Source organism: Nelumbo nucifera, chromosome 8, assembly GCF_055504915.1.
Source record: "Nelumbo nucifera cultivar China Antique chromosome 8, China Antique-T2T, whole genome shotgun sequence".
NCBI classification, from domain to species: domain Eukaryota; kingdom Viridiplantae; phylum Streptophyta; class Magnoliopsida; order Proteales; family Nelumbonaceae; genus Nelumbo; species Nelumbo nucifera.
In genome coordinates, this window is record NC_142656.1 from 16,570,308 (window position 1) to 16,590,581 (window position 20,274).

General features: G+C 45.0%; 1 pseudogene; it reads right to left on the minus strand.

The window, feature by feature from the left end:
- Positions 1 to 14,600: 14,600 nt before the first annotated feature.
- Positions 14,601 to 19,249, minus strand: LOC104592644 (SCARECROW-LIKE protein 7 pseudogene; annotated as a pseudogene).
- Positions 19,250 to 20,274: the final 1,025 nt, after the last annotated feature.

Below are 20,274 nucleotides of genomic sequence, written 5' to 3' on the forward strand. Positions count from 1 at the left end.
TTAAGCTCTATCAAGGGTTCTTCTGCAGACCCAAATGAATACAGTAAGTTAAACATATATAGTCATGATTTCTTAAACATGCTCATGTCATCAACATTCTCTGCACACATAGAGATGAAGACAATTCAATGATGGGTCCTTGGGTTCTCTTCATCGTAGGTATAGAATGCAATTCACGGTCTCCACCACCAACCATCCATTGTTTTGCTGCCAAAATATAGATAGTCCAAACTGTCCATGTGACAAGTACTCTGGGTCTTTGTTTCTCTCGACGATTCTTCCCACGTGTTTACAAGGAAGAGAAATGGAATAAAAACTGTTCGATGGTCTCCCAATATTAGATTTAGCAGGGGAAATTGAACGGAGGAGTGACCCGCCAGATCAGTGCCTTCTATTTTCGTTATTTTCCAAATTCAGAGGGTGTTCCAATCCAAGTATTGCAGATCAACTTGGAAAAACGTACGCAACGCGGAAAGCCACAAACACGAAAGAAACAAAGGTCTGACTACGTGGTCGATCCAAAGAAATAGAGAAAGAACTCTGTTCCACTCTCTCTCACTCCCTAGTCCGTCCCTACAGAGTCGGACATCTGCCATGGTGGCCAAGTGATGATACCAACACAGCAACAAACCACAGCCTGCAATATTTAATCTCAACGCGTTGTGGGGAGATCAATGCAGTGTGTGATGCTAACAAATTCACACATCAGACCACCTTCTATATCATGGTGGGGCTGGGCAGATGATTCTGAGTTTCATGAGTTATATCATCAGTACTGCAGCAACACATACAACTTTTGTTGTTACCTACTACCCACTAAATGAAACTTAAGGTTTTTCTATCAAACACCTATCAAGTATTAATTAGTTAAGAGATTAAGACAACAATATCTTATTAATTAGTTAAGAGCTTATAATGGAACTATGAATGCTAATTAATTAAACCCAGGTAGGAGAATTTGGTTTATTTGTAGTGAGACGAGAAATTGCCGAGAATAAGTGAATCAGAAGGAATGAAGGTTGTAACCAAGGTTTAAAATTTCAATATGATACGGGGTATTATCGTATCGTATCTTTGAAAAACAGATACGAGATATGCATGGAAATCGGATGTCTCATCTTTTTTCTATGTGTACCACACCTGTATCGGGGCACATTGGGGGTGTTCGAGAGTATCAAGGCGTATCGGTAGCATATCAACGAAAAAATACGGCCAAAAACTGAAAAAAAAAATAAAGGGAAAAAGCAAGTTTATTTTCCCTTAAATAAGCCTTCTTTCACCCCCAAATGGCTCTTAAACTCCAAACCTCATTCCTACAGTGCTAGATTTGCAAAAAATTTCAAGAAACAAGTGTGAATTGTTAAGTTTTTTTGAAAATTTTTCAAATTTTGAAAAAATATGGCAAAAATAGGTAAGCTTTTTCAATTTTTTATAATATCTTGTGATTTCTTTTTTTCTTGAATGTTTAAATATATGTTGATCTACATTTCTTACACTCAAAATCATAATTTTTTTTGTGCTGTTAATAAATTTGTGGAAATTTCATGAAGATTTTTGGGGAAAATATAAATTAATAAAAAAATTGAAAATATAATTTTTCTCTGCCTATAAACACTAAATATATTTTAGATCTATGGATTTATCTATCATATCCATAGAGCAATTGAAATTTATTTTTTAGTATTTTTTTATTTTTTAGATTTTTAGAATTAAAAATAAATAATAATTAATTATATTTTATCATTTGATCACAACAATTAAATATATTATAATTCTATTGATGATCTATCATATCCACAGACCAATTGAAATTTTTTATTTAATAATAATTATTTTTTAAAATTAAAAAATAAATAAATAAATAATTATATTTTATCATTTGATCACAATGATTGAATATATTATAATTATATGGATGATTTATCATATCCACAAAGAAATTGAAATTTCTTATTTAATAACTATCTTTTTGAATATATTATATAATGTTTATTTATTTTTATAATTTTTTGAAATAAATAATAAAAAATTATTGATTATATTTTCAGTTAGAATTTGTGCCAATGCATGTTTTAGGGTTGGATAAGAGAGATGGATTTTTACCCTCCCATAAAACATTAAAACTTCAGAATTATAATTTATAAATTATGGTTAATCATAGGATTTTTAATGAAATTATATATTTTTTCATAAAATCATTTGATGGAGGACGATTTGGCCCGACTTCGTAGCACAAGTACACGTGTGCGTGACCTTGCTCAAACGATGATTCAGTGTGGCAGCACAGTAGGCACAACCGCAACTCGGAGGGAAGGTCCCACCGAGTTTAGCCCGGCAACTCGACGGAATAGACTACTCGCCGGGAGCCACCTGGCCTGCACTACCACCCCGGGGGCTAAGGCACCCCGAGCAACCTCCGAGCTCGGGGCCCCCTGACCTTTCCTAATACCCGAGCTCCTCCCAGTGGATCCAAGACCACTCCCAGACAGGAACACACCGATTCACCTATAGATACCCCGAGGTGAAGACACCTCGGGCCAGACAGCTCGGCTTAGCTTGCCACAGGCAGCTTGCCGCTTACAAGATAGCCCGGCACAGGATGACTCGTGAGCGAGTAGTCCGGCACATCACCAGAAGACCTCCTGCCGACCACCGTACCCGACAAATCTGGGAACAACAGCCATATCCCTCGTCAGATAGCGTCGTGTCTGCCACCTTTAGAGGGTACCTTACACCTGACAGGCACGTACACTACGGCGACGGCCCCGCACGTGCCACCTCAGCCTCGCCAGTAACGGCTGTGGTAGGCTGACAGTGGCGGTTATATCCGCCCTGTCAGAGGCCAATGGGCCTGATGCAACGGATTTCTGCTATAAGGAGATTAGTATCAAGGAGGATCATTATCATCTTCTACACTCACGTTATCTGCACTCTTAGCCTTCATCTTCTCCTTGCTTCTCCTACAGAGTACTAACTTAAGCATAGGAGTGTTCCCGCCGGGCAAGCCCCTAGGGATTCTTCTTCTTCTCCATCTCAGGTATCTTCCAGGAGCCACATAAGTGCCAGCTAGGAGTGACCGGATTGCGCTACATCATTTGGCGACGTTTGTGGGAAACACTTCGAAAAGCCTTTCTCTAAACCTTCACAGCTCTTTCTTCCTTGAAAACTCAACACTCATGGCTTCCTCAAGCAACATCGAACGAAGCATGGAGATGGATAACTCCAGGGAACAACCCCAGCTTCCTACTGTCTGCATTGGACAGTTCACCGTCCCCCTCTCAGCGGACGGGATCCCTAGTTTGAACGTGCCTCTTACAGGGGCACCCGTCGTTGCTCCACTCCCTACCACAGTTGGAGCAACCTTCACCGAACCCTCGGTTGTGCCCCCAGCGGCCAACCCGAACGAACTGGAGGACTTGGTGCAGTGCGTGCGGGCCATGCAGGCTCAAATGTAACAGTTTCAACAATTCCAGCCCTATCAGCAGTAGGTGCTACACCATGTCTCCTAGTACCAGTATCAGCAGCAATTCCCTCAACTGCCTCAACCTCAGCTTCAACAGCCGTAGCTCCCTCCTCGGCACCCAGCCTTGCAGCGAGCTAGGTCTCGCCGTCAGGAGGAGCACCTTTCTCGCCAAGGAGAGGCCCCCCAGAACCCTCCTAGGAGCCAGGCCTTCTTCCGCAGCAGACAAGAAAGACCAGCCACTCCGACCTCACCGTGGGCAGTCAGGTCGGGAGAACCTCAGCTCGCCAGGTCCACGTCGTCTCAGCCCTTAAAGCCCGATACCCCGTTCCAAGAGAACCGGTTCGAGATCCTGGCCGCAGGCTCCAAGCAGGATCCCTCTATCCGCAGCCATCACCAGCGGTCTGAGCTACTTCCTGCACACACCATTCCTGACAGCACAGAGGTGAGCAGCACCAACGTTGAGCCTGCCAAGAAGCAGAGAGGCCGCCGCCGAACTCGCCGATCTGCCACCCACGACTTGCCCAAGCTCGGAGGCAAAGAAGAGGTAAGCTCGGGCGAAGTCAAGGCTCCCCTCCTTTCAGTTCAATCTCCCCTATCTCCCGAGCTCCTGGCAGTCCCAATGCCTAAAGATTTCAAGCACCCCCCTCTTGACAAGTACGACGAGTCGTTCGACCCAAATGATCATGTGGACGCCTTTCAGTCGCAGATGCAGCTGGCGAGAGCTAGTGAGTCGTGCATGTGCGTGGCCTTCTCCACCACTTTTAGAGGAGCAGCCCGTACATGGTACCGGAACCTAGCACCCGGATCGATAAGAAGTTGAGCGCAGTTCGCGCAAGCCTTCACGTCCCACTTCGTCACCAGCAAGCAGTGCCTACGAACTGAAGAAAGTCTCCTCAGCATAGTGCAGAGAGAGGGAGAGTCCATCCGGGGGTATATCAAGCGGTTCAACGATGCGTGCATGCAGATACCATGCCTGGACCCCGCCGTGTGCCTCGCAGCAGCCAAGAAAGGCGTGACGCATAAAGAGTTCAAATGGCACATGGTCGTCAACCAACCAGCGACCATAACCGAATTTCTTAAGCTCGCAGACAGGTTTATAGCCACGGAGGAAGAGATCAACCAGAAGGGCGAGGGTGTGCCCGAGAAGGTGCGCCCGAGAAGAGGAAAAGGGAAGGAGAGCCTCCCAGCCAAGGGGACAGTCGAAAGAAAAAAGATGCAGCTCGGGGGGCAAAGCCGGGTCAGTCATTCCGAGCTCCAGTAGCGGACCGAACTAATTACTCCCCACTGAACGCAAAGTGGGCCGAAATCCTGATGGCAATCAAGGACGCCCCGTATGTGAAGTGGCCACCCCATTTGAGGGGGAATCCCAATGAAGGAAATAAGAATATGTACTGCAGTTTTCACAGAGATCACGGTCATAGTACCGAAAATTGTAAAAACCTCCACGACGAGATTGGGGAGCACATCCATCGCGGATATTTAAGGAACTTTGTACAAAATAATAATAATAAAATAGGTCGACAAGGGGAGCACGGTAAGGATGCTATCGAGTCCAGCAGTAGGCCGGCTGAACAGTCACAGAGGCAGCCTCCGGAAGAGAGGCCGGTTCGGGGCACCACCCACATGATAGTGGGGGGTTCGATCGTCGCGGGTTGTACTTCAGCAGCAGCTCGGACGTCAGTTCGTGAAGCCGCCTGAGAAGAACAGAATCCTCCGAAGCGGCCGAGGACAGAAAAGCCAATTTTCATCACGAAGGATGATGCGCGAGGGGTCCACTACCCCCACGATGACGCACTTGTGATAAAGCTGAGGATCAACGACTTCGAGGTCAGGCGCGTACTCATTGACTCGGGCAGCTCGGCAGATATCCTCTTCAAAGCCGCATTCGACTGTCTTCAGTTGCAGAAAAGCGACTTGAAGCCCACGGACACTCCTTTGGTGTTTTTCAGCGGAGAAGAAGTCTGGCCCCTTGGGAAAATAACAGTACCTGTGGAAGTTGGCACATGGCCCTGCGTAGTCAGACTCAACCACGACTTCCTGGTGGTCGCGACCCCCTCCCTATACAATGCCATAATAGGTCGGCCGATCACCCATATCCTGCGGGTGGTGGTCTCCACCTATCATTTGGCTATGAAGTTCCCTACAAACTTCGGTGTGGGGGTAGCGCGGGGCGAGCAGCTCGAGTCCCGCAAGTGCGATGTCGCCGCCCTCAAGGGAAAGACCAAGGTGGCCGACGACCTCGAACTGGAGCAGCCTACGGATCAAGGCGAAGAACAAGCCACGCCCACGGAAGAAACAGTCGTAGTCCCGACCTCAGCAGCAAACCCAGCTCGGACGCTTCAGATCGGTGCTTCCGTCCAAGAACCTCTACGATCCGAACTGGTAAGTTTCTTACTTCAAAATTTAGATACTTTTGCATGGTCCGCGGCAGAGATGCCCGGTATAGACCCCGACCTTATAACTCACAAGCTGAATACTGATCCTGTAGTTAGGCCCATTAGACAGAAGAAAACGCAACCTAGCCCCGGAGGGTGGAAAGCGGTCGACGAGGAGGTCGAGAAGCTCCTCACAGCTAGACCTGTTCATGGGCCGGGTAGCCCGACGGCCCGCACCCCGGCCGAGCTTGGTCATATAATTAGGCCCGCGGGCCTGACCTCGGGCTTAACACAGTAAGCCCGACTGTGTTTCGGGCCGGGCTCAGGACTTGTCAAAAAAGCCCGGCCCGACAGTATTATATATTTTATAAAATATATAATATGTATTTTTAATATTATATAAAATATATAAATAATATAATATTTATTAAAATATATATTTATAATTTAATATATATATATATATATTATTCTTTTCTTTATAATTTTAATCTATCTCTCTCTCTATTCAGCTGCTTCAACATTAATAATAATAATAATAATAGTATAGGCTAAATTTTGGGCCCGGGCCCAGGCTCGGGCCCAAGTTGTAGGCCCGATGGTCGGGCCGGGCTCGGGCCTTAAAAAAATTTGTTAATACACAGTAAAAGCCCGGCCCGGCCCATGAACAGGTCTACTCGCAACTGATTTCATAAGAAAAGTCCATTACCCGAGTTGGGTAACCAACCCCGTCCTGGTAAAGATGGCCAACGGCAAGTGGCGCATGTGCGTCGACTACACCAACTTAAACCGTGCTTGCCCAAAAGACTGCTTCCCGCTCCCTAGAATTGACCGCTTGGTAGATGCGACCTCAGGGCACGAGTTGCTATGTTTCTTGGATGCCTATTCGGGCTATAATCAAATCAAGATGGACCCGGTGGACGAAGAAAAGACTGCCATTATCACGGAGTTTGGTCTATACTGTTACAAGGTTATGCCCTTCGGGTTGAAAAATGCAGAGGCAACCTTTCAAAGGCTTGTAAATAAGTAGTTTGCGCCATTAATTGGCAAAAAAGTAGAATGCTATGTAGACGACATGGTCGTCAAAACCCAATTTTCACATGAATTAATACAAGACTTGCATTCTGTTTTTGAAATTTTGCGTAAGTTTAATATGAGATTGAACCCAAACAAGTGTGTATTCGGTGTGACCTCAGGCAAGTTCCTAGGATACATCGTTAACCGGCGCGACATTGAGGCCAACCCGGATAAGATTAAGGCCATCTTAGATATGAGACCACCCTGGAAGTTGAAGGAGGTTCAGAGGTTGAATGGCCGCATAGCCGCCCTGAGCCGCTTCATGTCCAAATCGGCGGACCGCTGTCTGCCGTTCTTTAAGGCAGTTAAGAGCAAAGAGTTCAAGTGGACCCAAGACTGGTAGCTCACGTTTGACGAGCTCAAAAAACACCTCGCTTGTGTGCCGATCTTAACCCGGCCCGAGGAGGGCGGAGGGCGATGTTTTAGGATTGTACCTCTCGGTAAGCGACGAAGTGGTCAGTTCGGTGCTAATAAAGGATGTAGATCGGGTTCAACGACCCATCTATTATGTTAGTAAAGTATTGCAGGGAGCAGAGACGAGATATCCAGAGATAGAAAAGCTAGCATACGCACTGGTAATTGCAGCTCGGAAGCTCCACCCGTACTTCCAGGCTCACACTGTTATCATCCTCACCGACAAACCTCTGAGGCAAGTCTTACTTAAGCCCGAGGTCTCTGGTCAGTTGACGAAGTGGGCCGTTAAGCTCAGCGAGTACAACCTGTAGTACAAGCCGCGAACTGCCATTAAGACCCAAGCCTTAGCAGATTTCATCGCCGAGTGCACATTCAGCTTCAAAGTTCCCAGGCCGGTTGAGCATGAGGCTTCCAGCTCGGGTGAGCCCGAAGCTCCCAGATTGGTCAAGTCCGAGCCCCATGTGGTAGCAGCCAGTGTGGCATCTCTCCTAGTTCGGCCAAGCACGAGCTGGGATGAGGAGCCTTGGATCCTTCACGTAGATGGCTCCTCGAACCAATAGGGCAGCGAAGCCGGAATAGTTCTGCACGGCCCAAGTGGCACGAAACTGGAGTACGCGCTACGCTTCGAGTTCGTGGCATCTAACAATGAGGCAGAGTACGAAGCGTTGATAGCTAGACTAGCTCTAGCCAGAGAAGTAAAAGCCAAGCACATCGTTATCTGCAGCGACTCCCAGCTCATGGTCAACCAGGTCACTGGCGAGTACGAAGCTCGCGAGCCAACCATGGTCGCCTACTTAGCCAAAGTCAGAGAAGCCCTGCTCAACTTCCAGTCACACTTTATCGGGCAAATCCCTAGGTTGGAGAACGCTGAGGCCGACGCCCTGTCCAGATTAGCCAGCGGCAGTGACATCACCATGAGAATCGTGTACATAGAGGACCTGCCTCGGCCTAGCATTGTCGGGGGGGCAGACGAGGTCGCTCCCGTCGTTCAAGCAGAGCCGAGTTGGATTGACCCGCTCACGAGCTTCTTGCTACACGGGACCCTCCCTGCAGATCGCAATGCCGCCAGAAGGGTGCAGCGTCAGGCAGCCAAATACGTCATGATAGATGAACAGCTATACCGGAGATCCTACACGCTCCCCTACCTGCGTTGCTTGCAACCTACCGAAGCCGAGCTCGAACTCCGGGACACTCATGAGGGGTTGTGCGGCGGACACTTGGGGGAAGGGACCTCGCCCAGAAGGCATTTCGATAGGGGTACTATTGGCCAACAATGAAGGCAGATGCTAAGACAAATGCCAGAAGCACGCCAATATTCACCACCAACCCGCTGTCGACCTCAAGTATCTGACCAGCCCGTGGCCCTTTGCACAGTGGGGCATTGATCTATTCGGGCCATTCCCGCCAGCAACGGGTGGGAGGAAGTTCTTAGTAGTAGCAGTAGACTACTTCACCAAGTGAGTAGAAAATGAACCCCTTGTAACGATCACAGCCCGGAACGCCCAAAACTTCTTTTGGAACAACATCGTGTGCTGCTTCGGGTAACCTCGGGTATTGATTTCTGACAACGGCAAGTAGTTCGAGGACATCAAATTCCAAGACCGGTGCCAAGACATGGGAATCCGACATAATTTTACTTCAGTCGCACACCCTCAAGCAAACGGTCAGGCAGAAGTCACGAACAGAGCCATCCTCCGCGGACTGAAAGCACGGCTGGACCGAGCTAAAGGGTTGTGGGCAGATGAGCTACCCAGTGTTCTATGGGCCTACCGGACCACGGAGAAGACCACCACGGGAGAAACACCCTTCAACCTCACCTACGGCATCGAAGTAGTTATCCCCACAGAGATCGAAGTCCCTACGCTGCGACTAGAAGCATATAGTGACCAGACGAATGTAGATGAGCTACATACCAACCTCGATCTACTCGACAAAGTAAGGGACCTCACGTACATCAGGACCGCAGCCTACCAGCAGAGAGTAGCTCGGTACTATAACGCCAGGGTCAAGAAGCGGAACCTCCGCGTTGGCGACCTGGTTCTTCGTAAAGTTATGGTACCTGGAACCTCCGCTCGGGGAAGGAATGTACGAGCTCAAGACCCTCGAAGGAAAACAAGTACATCGGGCATGGAATATTGTCAACTTAAGACAATACTATCTGTAACAACTGAGTAGGCCACAAGCCACTCCCCGAGCCTAAGGGCTAAAATACCGAGCTAACATGACCTCGGCGCAATTAGACCCAGTCGCCTCTACGACATGGGCAAACTCTAAGAGAATGGATTATAAGCCGCTCCTCCAACCTAAGGGCTAAAACGCTGAGCTAACGAAAAACCTCGACACCATACCAGACCTAGCTGCCTCATCGGCATAGGCTAAGTACTTGCAATACCTAAGGCACAAGCAGTTCGGCCAGGAACCTTGTGACGGATAGCCCGCCCTGGCATGCAACAAGTTAAACCCGTAAGGGACAACTGATGTCAACTTGACCCGGGTGCAGACTGGTCGGGCATGTACCCTACTATGTCACTCACCTTGGTGTACACAAGGCTACCCCTACTAAGTGTTGGAATACAGTTCGGGACCACGACAGTTGAGGAACCCTCACTTCGGGTAATCAGCCTAGTAGCCTAACAGTTTAGAATAAGACAACCACTTCGTCAAGTAAAAGAAGATTGCACAAGTGTTTGGCAAAAAAAGAAATATATTTCTTCATTACATAAGCTCCATTACATAAATTTCATTACCTAAATATGTTCAGTACAAAGGAGTAGGAAGTCGAGCTCGCAGGCCCAGAACACAAGGAGCACCTGACTATTTGGGAGGCTCGTCAGCCTTACTTGGGGCTTCTTCAGGGGTCTCATCGGAAGAATCAGTTAGATCGGTAGCGTCAACCTCCCCGTTGCGCACCATCATTTGGCGCCGAGCTGGAGACCTCAGACGCGAGCTCAAGGCGAAAAACACTTAGTGACAAAGGGAAATGGCCAGGATCCCGCTATTTATAGCCGCAGGGCCCGGTAGCCAACGGTCAAGATTGGATCAATCCAACGGACCTCAAAGAAACCGGCTGCGGGACTCTTAAGGCGAATTTGGTTTAGTGCGTTTTTTGGCGTCCGTGCAACATAAAGCGCGTGACGTTCGTGCGTGAATTGCACGAGACACGGTTTTTTCCCTCCGTGCAGACCGAATACCCAACCGGTCCAACCGCTAAACCGCCCAACATCGCGGCATGAGAACCGAGCCAAATCCACCCAGCAAACCATGAACTCTTCGCACTGGGGCCCTGTCCCCAACACGGGGAGTGGGGGGCAATTGATGGAGGACGATTTGGCCCGACCTCGTAGCACGGGTACACGTGTGCGTGACCTTGCTCAAACGATGACTCAGCGTGACAGCACAACAGGCGCAACCGCAACTCGGAGGGAAGGTCCCACCGAGTTCAACCCGGCAACTCGACAGAATAGACTACTCGCTAAGAGCCACCTAGCCTGCACCGCCACCCCAGGGGCTAAGGTACCCCGAGCAACATCCGAGCTCGGGGCCCTCTGAGCTTTCCTAATACCCGAGCTCCTCCTAGTGGATCTCGGACCACTCCTAGACAGGAACACACCGATTCACCTATAGATACCCCGAGGTGAAGACACCTCGGGCCAGACACCTCGGCTTAGCTTGCCACAGGTAGTTCGCCGCTTACAAGATAGCCCGACACAGGATGACTCGTGAGCGAGTAGTCCGACACATCGCTGGAAGACCTCCTGTCGACCACCGTACCCGACAATTCTGGGAACAACAACCATATCCCTCGTCAGACAGCGTCGTGTCTGCCACCTTCAAAGGGTACCTTACACCTGACAGGCACGTATACTGCAGTGACGGCCCCGCACGTGCCACCTCAGCCCCGCCAGTAACGGCTGTGGCAGGCTAATAGTGGCGGTTATACCCGCCCTATCGGAGGCCAATGGGCCTGATGCAATGGATTTCTGCTATAAGGAGCTTAGTATCAAGGAGGATCATTATCATTTTCTACACTCGCGCTATCTGCACTCTTAGCCTTCATTTTCTCCTTGCTTCTCCTACAGAGTACTAACTTAAGCATCGGAGTGTTCCCGCCGGGCAAGTCCCCAGGGATTCTTCTTCTTCTCCATTTTAGGTATCTTCCAAGAGCCACGTAAGTGCCAGGTAGGAGTGACTGGATTGCACTACATCATCATTAAAATATATTAATTTAATATATATACACCTCATCGAAGTCTTATATTTAATATTATTAATGTATTTTTATGATTTATTAAAATATTTATAGTATTTTCAAATATATTTATGTGTATCTTAATTTTTCTCCGATATGCATGCAATACCTATCCCAATAAATTTCTGCACACTTAACATATCCAATGCTTTAAACCTTGATTGTGAACTCTAAGGCTGAATCTGACAGGAGCCGACCGATCACATCAAAATGAACTCTAAAGCCCCTCGTGTTTCATCTAACCTCTCGTTGTAGGACGGTGGGACCTTTTACTATAAAGTGTAGAACACTAGTAACGTTATACTACTGTACTAACTGTACTTCGGTTCGTGGGATTCCCCGGCAACAGAATTACCCTTTTAGGATCCGTGGGGCCCGCCTGGGTCCATTTCTGAAGCCTGAAACCAATTAATGGTGTCTGCATCATCGTGGCTGCAAAAAAACTCTGCAACCAATATAAATCCACCACGTCACTTAATTCTAAAGCAGTGAAAAGTTGAAAGTTAACGTCCGTTTTATAACAAACGAATAGTTTATTATTTTTATTAAGATTTGAATTTTGAGCACCCTACCCAGCCTTTATTGATGCACTTCTCTCTGTCCCCTCTTTCTTTCTCTCGCTCTCTTCTCTCCTGCTGCCGCTATGTTCTCACCCCTGTTCCACACTGACCACTGGTGACTGTTGCGCCACTGTTCCGCTATGTTCTCCCTCTCTCTCTCCCATTTTTCTTGTTTCATCTTCTTCCCATTTCCTGTCTTCCTCCAAATCGGCAATCCAACACTCCAAAATCAGGCCACCGCTTGCTCTACGGAAGCTGTTGCAACCACTGGACATCAGACACAGCACTACAGAAGGCTGAAAATTTTGGTGTATTCTTTGGTCTTGAAGGTGTGGAAAAGTCAGATCCTAGAATCTATGAGAATGTGCCGCAGAAGGCCGAAAATATTGCACTGGAAAAAACTTTGCATATTGGAGATAGCTTGCGGGAGGATTACATGCAATCAAAGAGCATAGGAATGCATGCATTGGATGCATATTTTTTGGTTTTCTTTTTTTTTTTATCTATTTGGATTAGTTCACATGAAAGTTAAACCGGTTCATTGTGGTTTCAAAAAAAAGTTCATTGTTGATAATTGTTGTTCTTGCCAAGTTTACATTTTGCGCTGAAATTGCTTATTGGGTGATGTTACCCACTTGGACAACTGTATTTGTTTTGATAATTCAAACTACAAACGTTTAAGAGGAATGTTTTTGGTGCAGCGAACATGTCCAATGGATTTGAGGCACATAGTTTTCTCTGACAATTCTAAGAGAAATAAGACTAAACGCATTCCTCTTTTTGGAATGAAAATCAATTCCAATTCTGATCTGAACCAAATACACATGAGGAATAGACTTATTTCATCAGCGATTCTGGTTCCAATGTAAAATGTTACTTCTCTCCAGCTAAAACTGATCAAAGAAATTTCGCCAGTGAAAGCCTTGCTTATGATTGTTAATCTGTTATATTAATATTCTTCCTAGCTTTCACCACTTATCTTGGACTACTCTTTCCAACAATATCAGAATGAGCAGGAAACAAAACAAATGAGATTGTAGATAAGAATCCTTTGCAATGAAAAGTTGGAGTTCTCGAGTCCATAGGATTGCAAGGAGGATTTCTACATTCCAATGCATTAGCACTGAAAGCAAGGAATTCTCTACTCTCAAACATTGAATCACAAGGACTAAGGAACTCTAAATATAAAATAGCTTATTCTCCTCATTTTATTTTACCCTGAATAACGCCAAGACTGCCACTTTGGAGAAGATATAAGATATAAGAATCACATATATAATATATTAAAATAACTTGTCTACCAATGGTTGTCGATTGGAAGCAAGCAATGGACTGCTCGGAGTGCTGGGTTGCGATTTGGAGGAAGAGAGAAGAAGAGGAAACAAGAAAAACGAGAGAGAGAGAGAGAGAGAGAGAGAGAGAGAGAGAGAGAGAAAGAGAGAGCTCTGGTGTAGAGTGTGTTCCAGTGGCGCAACAGTCACCGGTGGTCGGTGTGGAATAAGGGAGTGCTCATAGCGGAAGCAGGAGGGAGAGAGCGAGAGAAAGAAAAGAAGGGGCAGAGAGGAGTGCATCTATTAATTTCTAAAAGGCTGGGCTGGTGTTTAAAATTCAAATCTTAATAAAAATAATAAACTATTCGTTTGTCATAACACGGACGTTAAATTTCAACTTTTCACTGCGTTACAATTAAGTGACGCGGTGAATTTGTATTAGTAATTGCAGAGAGTTTTTTCTGCAATCACGATGCAGACGATGTGAACTGGTTCAGTTTAGATCCACTTATCATTACTATCCAATAAGGAACTACCAAACCAGATCTTTATCTACTTGTCTCAGTGTTGTCATGCCCATGGATTGGATTGAATGGCTGAACCGCTGATCCAGTGGGTCTTCTGGGACCCGGATGTTTTATGCTTTTTCACGGGCTGAACTTTTGTTTCCAATCTGGGTTTCGGGGTCAGACAACACTGACCCATCCAATTTCATACCCGGACCAGGAAACATGTAGAGTCGGGCCAGGTTGTGGCCCAAAAAGCATCAACTAATCTACCTAAAGATGAAAACTTGGTTCAATTCCCACTCATTGAAAAGACTGAAATGAAGACTATCAGAGCTTAGCCCCAAATAGTGTAGGACAAGAGCAGCTATAGCAATGCCACGTGTAGGACATTAAGAAGCTAAGGCCCTCCATCTTGTGGGCCCTGGCAGGCCACCCAATTAAAAGATATTCTCCTCTTGATTAAGTGTAACTCCTAAGTAATTCTGTTGGATGCTGGCCTAATGTTTTGTAAGCGTCCCATTTATCCGATGGCCCCACGGCCCCCACCCTATTGATGTGCCTTGGACCTTCAAAAATTCTCGAAACTTGTCATCCCATGCCTCCATGTTTTAGGTTTGGACTTCGGCAAGAATTCTTTAGTTTTAGGGTAGAATATAGCTTCTGACAATCATAAAAACGTCTCTTATATTTTAACTTTATAGCAAAAACTTCTCTTTTATTTTCAAAAAATCGATAAAAACCTTCCTTCGGTTAATAATCAAAACGGAAAATATATAAAATTACATTTTTATCCTAATACATCATCTAAGCTATTTGTAAAATATCTAAGTAATCCCTCTACACCACAGAAAAAAATATCCAGGTGAAATTGTAAAAGAGCTATCTAAACTCATCAGCGCCATGATGAAACAGTGAGAAGGGAAACGCTATTCCAGGCAAGCGAAAGAAACCCAAGTGGTGATTCCACTAGAGAATACGAAGAACTGTAATTGTAGTTCCATAGAAGAATCTTTGCCTGATTCATCGCATAATGGCTAAGAGCCACAGATTCAAATCCACACCCTTCAGTCAAAACCCTCCACTGCTCCTTTTCCTCCATTCTTTCTTGTCTCATTGGCCCTTCTTCCGGTCCAACAACACCATAAATCCGCCTCCCAAGCAGCAAACTTTCAATACGAAGGTGCTCCGTAGAGTCTCTTGTCAAGCTCGGCTCAAGCGACTCAAAGATCGCCGAGTAGTACCGCAACGCAGTCTTAAACCGATTGAGGAAATCAACCTGGTTCAAGCCTGCCTCGTACTCCCCGAGCGTCACGACTTTGGGCGTCGGAGATTTCACCAGCCGCAAAGCCCTCTCAACGGCAACTGTTGTCTCATCCAACAGGTTATACAACTGAAGCATGAAATTCACTGCCAAAACCTCGGTTGTGTCAATTCAGAATGATTCGTTAAGCTCGTGAATCGGCATCAAGATAGGCTCGAACTCAAAATTTAGATCGAGAAGCTTAGCGAAATCATGGAGACGATTGCCAGTGGCGGACAGAGATTCTGCCGGTTATCCCCCGGGTGCGGGAGCATGAATGCCGGATATTCGGATGCTAGAGGGTTTCCCGGTGGACCAAGTTGGCAAGGCTTGGAGGAGCGTCACCCCCACTGAACTCCTTTAACAATTCCGAAGTCGACGATGTGTATCTGATTCGCCATCTCAGTCGTTTCGAGTATCGCCGCCAAATGGGCAAACTTCGAATATGGGCACCGGGCAGTCGTCATTTAAGGCTTTATAAGGGAGTGTGAAATCCTCCGATGAGGTCTCAAACATTGGTGCGGTTCTCCCAGTTTTTGAAGAAACCCGACTGTAAAGAGCTTCAACGAAATAAATGACAACTCTTTCCATCGGATCGCCACATTCGGACACTGATTCCTGGAGTCGAATAAGTAGTTTGACGGCTCATTCCAGTGCAGAATCGGCTAGTCGAGCACAGTTCAGGAGAGATTTCAACAGCGACGATGTAGATTCTGCTTCATGTGATTGAGCTACGACAACTGCAACATCACCCACCTTGTTGAACGGCGGCAGTTGAGTCGCTGTTTGTGAATCATCAGCTAGTGGTGGGGGTGGGGGTGGAGGTGGAGGTGGTGGCAGCAGTAGGCCCACGTCGGGACTTGAGCTTGGAGCGTGTTGGGATTTTTCTGGGTATTTAAGAATATGAGCTGATTGAGGTTGGACGGGGAAGGAGAGGAGAGGTTGAGCCGATTGGAAGGGATTGCCGTTGCAGAGAACTCATGGTTGTGCCATGTGTCTCAATTAGAGGGGTAAAATAGGTATTCTTAAAAATTTATCATCGGTTTACTGTTTTTTCGTATTGGTGGTTGAGGGAAAGGAGGTTTTTATCGATTTTTTTAAGTTAAACTATAGAGAATGTTTTCATGATTTTCAAAAACTTTATTTTATTTTATTTATTATATAAAAATTTAGTGACATGATGAGTATTAGACATTTTAAAAAGTTACCGTGAATTTAAAAGGAATTCTGATTCCGATTCCTATTGAGACTACGAACCAAACGGATCCTAAATGTAATTTGGTGATTTTGTAGAATTAGCAGATTTACAGAAATGTTGGATGTGAGTTTTTTTTTTTTTTTCAAGTCACAATGGCAAATGCATTCATTAAATTGGAATTTTTTTTTGCAAGAAAAACTCAGAGACGTTATATAGGTGAAGTAGGAATATTACATGACGAGTAGGTGCTGCTGCTTTCAGAATGGGGATATAAATATTTACAAGTGTTATATGCAAGTTCATGCGCAGCAGTATTACCATTCTAGTTCGCTTTCTGCCCGGATGCCTCGAACCACTTCTGCTGAGTCGCAAAAAACTAGTGCCAATTTGATTTTCAGTCTTGCCATTCTGCCTGGGTTGCTGATGATGCTTTGACTGCTCGACCCTCTGCATGTAACACTGAAAAATCTTTAGCCAATAGCTGCTGTTCCTGTAATTATTCTGAAGGCTCCATCAGTGAAAATCAAGTAATCGAACAGTGTACTACTGGTTATTATTCTCCACCTAATTTCTTGTTTTCTGTTATGTGAACTTGGACACCATACTGCGTTGGCCATTTCAATTAATTGTGTAGGGTGTGAGATGGCCTGACCATGGTTCTTTGCATTGCGCATATCCCAAATGAGTGGAACTTACTAATATAGCTCAATTGGACCTGAGCTGGCAGGTGATTCAACTTCTCTTCAATCCACTGAGACAAGAATTGATGCAGATGTCTATCTTGGACATCCTCAGGGTTTATCCCTAACTGTGCACGGATCCACACTGCCCTAGCATAATGGCATTGGAAAAACAGGTGCTGCCATGTTTCCCTTTCCAAGTTGCAAAATGAGCAGCCTTGGTCTTGTTCATTTAAGAAACTCATTTTATCTTTAGTTTTTATGCCATTCCAACATGCCTTCCACATGAATAATTGGAATCTTGGTGGGACTTTGGTTTTTCAAATGATTTTTCTGTTGAAAAAGTGTAAAGAGAGAACAAATGGAACTTATCGGTAATCGCTTTCCTTTGCCGAAGTTACAGTGATTTAAAGTTGTTGCAGGAATTCGAAACTAGAAATTACAGAAAGATGGAGGGCTGAGTCGTGCCACTTGGTCACTCTCCTTAAAACCGTATTTTCCCCTTACAATGCAGTTGGGTGATCACAAATCGATCTCCAAGATAAAACAGCCCACAGGCCACTGGTAGGCGTGCACTCGCTTACCAGACCTCTGTGAACCACTGAAGATTGATGCTCAGATTTCTCAAAGAAAAGAAAGTCGAAAATGGTATGTGTTGTTGACTGGGTTGTCCAGCACTCCTTTTATAGAGTGCTCTCAAACCCGAATGGACATAGATGTGTCCTTTCAGACAAGAGCCTCTTCAGAACAATGCACCTGTTCGAAGAGGCACAAGGAGGAATAGAGACACGGTAAAAAATGAAACAATTTATTTAAAAATTAAATTTGAATTTGAAGAGACATGTTTTAAAATTGAAAATGTATAATTCGGATAAAACAAATGATTCAGTGCTCAGCTCAGCACGCGCATGTTAAAAATTAAAACAAATGATTCTGCTTTTCCAATGAGGCTAGATAGAGCTTGCATCCCTATTATGAACAAATAAGGCGATAGGGGATCTCCTTGTCTAATCCCATTGTTCAGATGAAAAAATTCTCTGTGTGCCATTAATTTTGATAGAGAAGGAGGGAGTATTTATACAAGTTTCAACTAATTGGCACCATTTTTTAGTGAACCCCATCTGCTTTAGCATTTTGCTAATGAATCCCTTCTCATTCTATCATAAGCAATTGACATGTCAATTTTCAAGACAACCCAACCGACTCCCTTTCTTTGTTTTCTTAATTTGGGGACTACTTCTTTTGCCACCAGAATGTTATCTCGACACCTTATCTTCCTTTTATAAAAGCTGATTGATTTGGGGCTATTATTTTGTCAAGGAGAGGCTGCATTCTTGGGACCAAAAATTTGGAAATAATTTTGTATAACACATTGCAAACACTTAAGGGTCTGTATTGTTGGAGTTTTTCTGGGTTTCTGGTTTTTGGGATATAGACAAGGTTAGTGGAGTTCAGATTTGGTGGCATTAGTCCAGAAATGAAAAACTCCCTAATAAAATTACAAATGCCTTCTTTTAATATTCCCCAGTACCTTTGGTAAAAGAACGGAGTGAAGCCATCCGGTCCCGGTGCTGAGTGGGATCTCATGGATTTCACTACTCCTCCAACTTCCTCATCAGATGGTATTCTCATTAGGTCTGCAGCCTCAGCTTTTGAGATTCTGTTTGGAATCAGATCATGAACCTCAACAACCTCCTCTGGCTGGGGACCACTTATTGAAATAGCATGTTTTTTGAGTTGTAGAGCAATCTCTTCCAATATTAGGTTATTTCCCTTTACAAACTCTAGTGAGTTTTTGTTCTATTTAAATTTGGTCATCTGATAGAAATACCTTTATGTTTCTATCACACTCCCTAAGCCAGAGTTCTCTAGACTTCAGCCGCCACAGTTGCTCTTCCCTTGGCAACCACTTTTCCTACTCTTCTCAATCCCATTTTTCTTGTGGTGTCACTGGATTCCCCCGTTTCTTCCGTTTTCAGAATTTCCTCCTCTAATTTTTTTAAATTCTCTTCACTTCTTCCAAATCTCTCTCTATTCCACTTAACAAGCCTTATTTTGCATTTTTTTCGCTTCTGACACACACCTCCCGAATTATCTCTTGTTTGCCATTCTTCTTTAACAATATCATTGCATTCCTCCTCTTCAGCCCACATCAGTAGAAAATGAAACTGCTTAGGGCCAGAAGTTGTATGTGCGATTGTGTCAACAAGGAGGATAGCATGGTCTGAGTAAATATTTCTATATGTTCTAATTTTAGCATTTAGGAACCTTTCATGCCACCAAGGGGTTGCCAAACCCTTATCTAATTTTTCTTTTACCTGTCGACATCCTTTTTTTCCATTTGACCAGGTGTACTTAACCCCCTTTGTTTCAATTTCAAGCAGAGCATATTCTTGGATTAAATTGTTCAGGTGTTTGGATGTTTGGCCCGGTCTGATGCTATAACCTTGATAATCTTAGGCTTCTGTTATGTCGTTTAAATCACCCACCATCATCCAATTTTCTTTATTACCAATGAGCTCTCTGAACTCCCTCCAATAGTTGGCTCTTTTAGTTTTATTTGGGTGACCATACACTAAACATAGCCACCAAGGCGGCTCTGATGGTCTGTTTTTTATGTTCAGAATGATATTTCTCCCTGTAATTGTGATGATTTCGATGAACATGCCTGCCTTCCAATAACACATTAGCCTGTTGAGATTGAGAATACAGAGAGGAAGAAATAATGGCTTAGCTTTTCTCTTTGATTACGTGAGAAATATATATACGGGAGTGAGTATTGGTTAGTTACCCAAATTACAAAGATAATGGGAAGATTACCTAAAGTTAAGGGATTACAACTAATTACAAGGGATTACAATTGATTATAGAGTATATAGAAAATATTTACTGAGATCTTTCCTCTAATATGCCCCCTCAAGATGGAGCTCCGGAGGAGACGCCAATCTTGACTCGAAGCATGTGGAAGCGCTTACGAGCAAGTGGTTTTGTAAGGGCATCAGCAAATTGATCTTCATAGGAGACATGAGCAACTCGAAGGGCACCTGATTGTACCTGATCCCGAATGAAATGATAGTCAATTGCTACATGCTTCATCCGTGAGTGAAAGACTGGATTGGAGCAGAGGTAAGTAGCTCCCACATTGTCACAATAGATGACCGGGGAGGTGGAAAGAGTA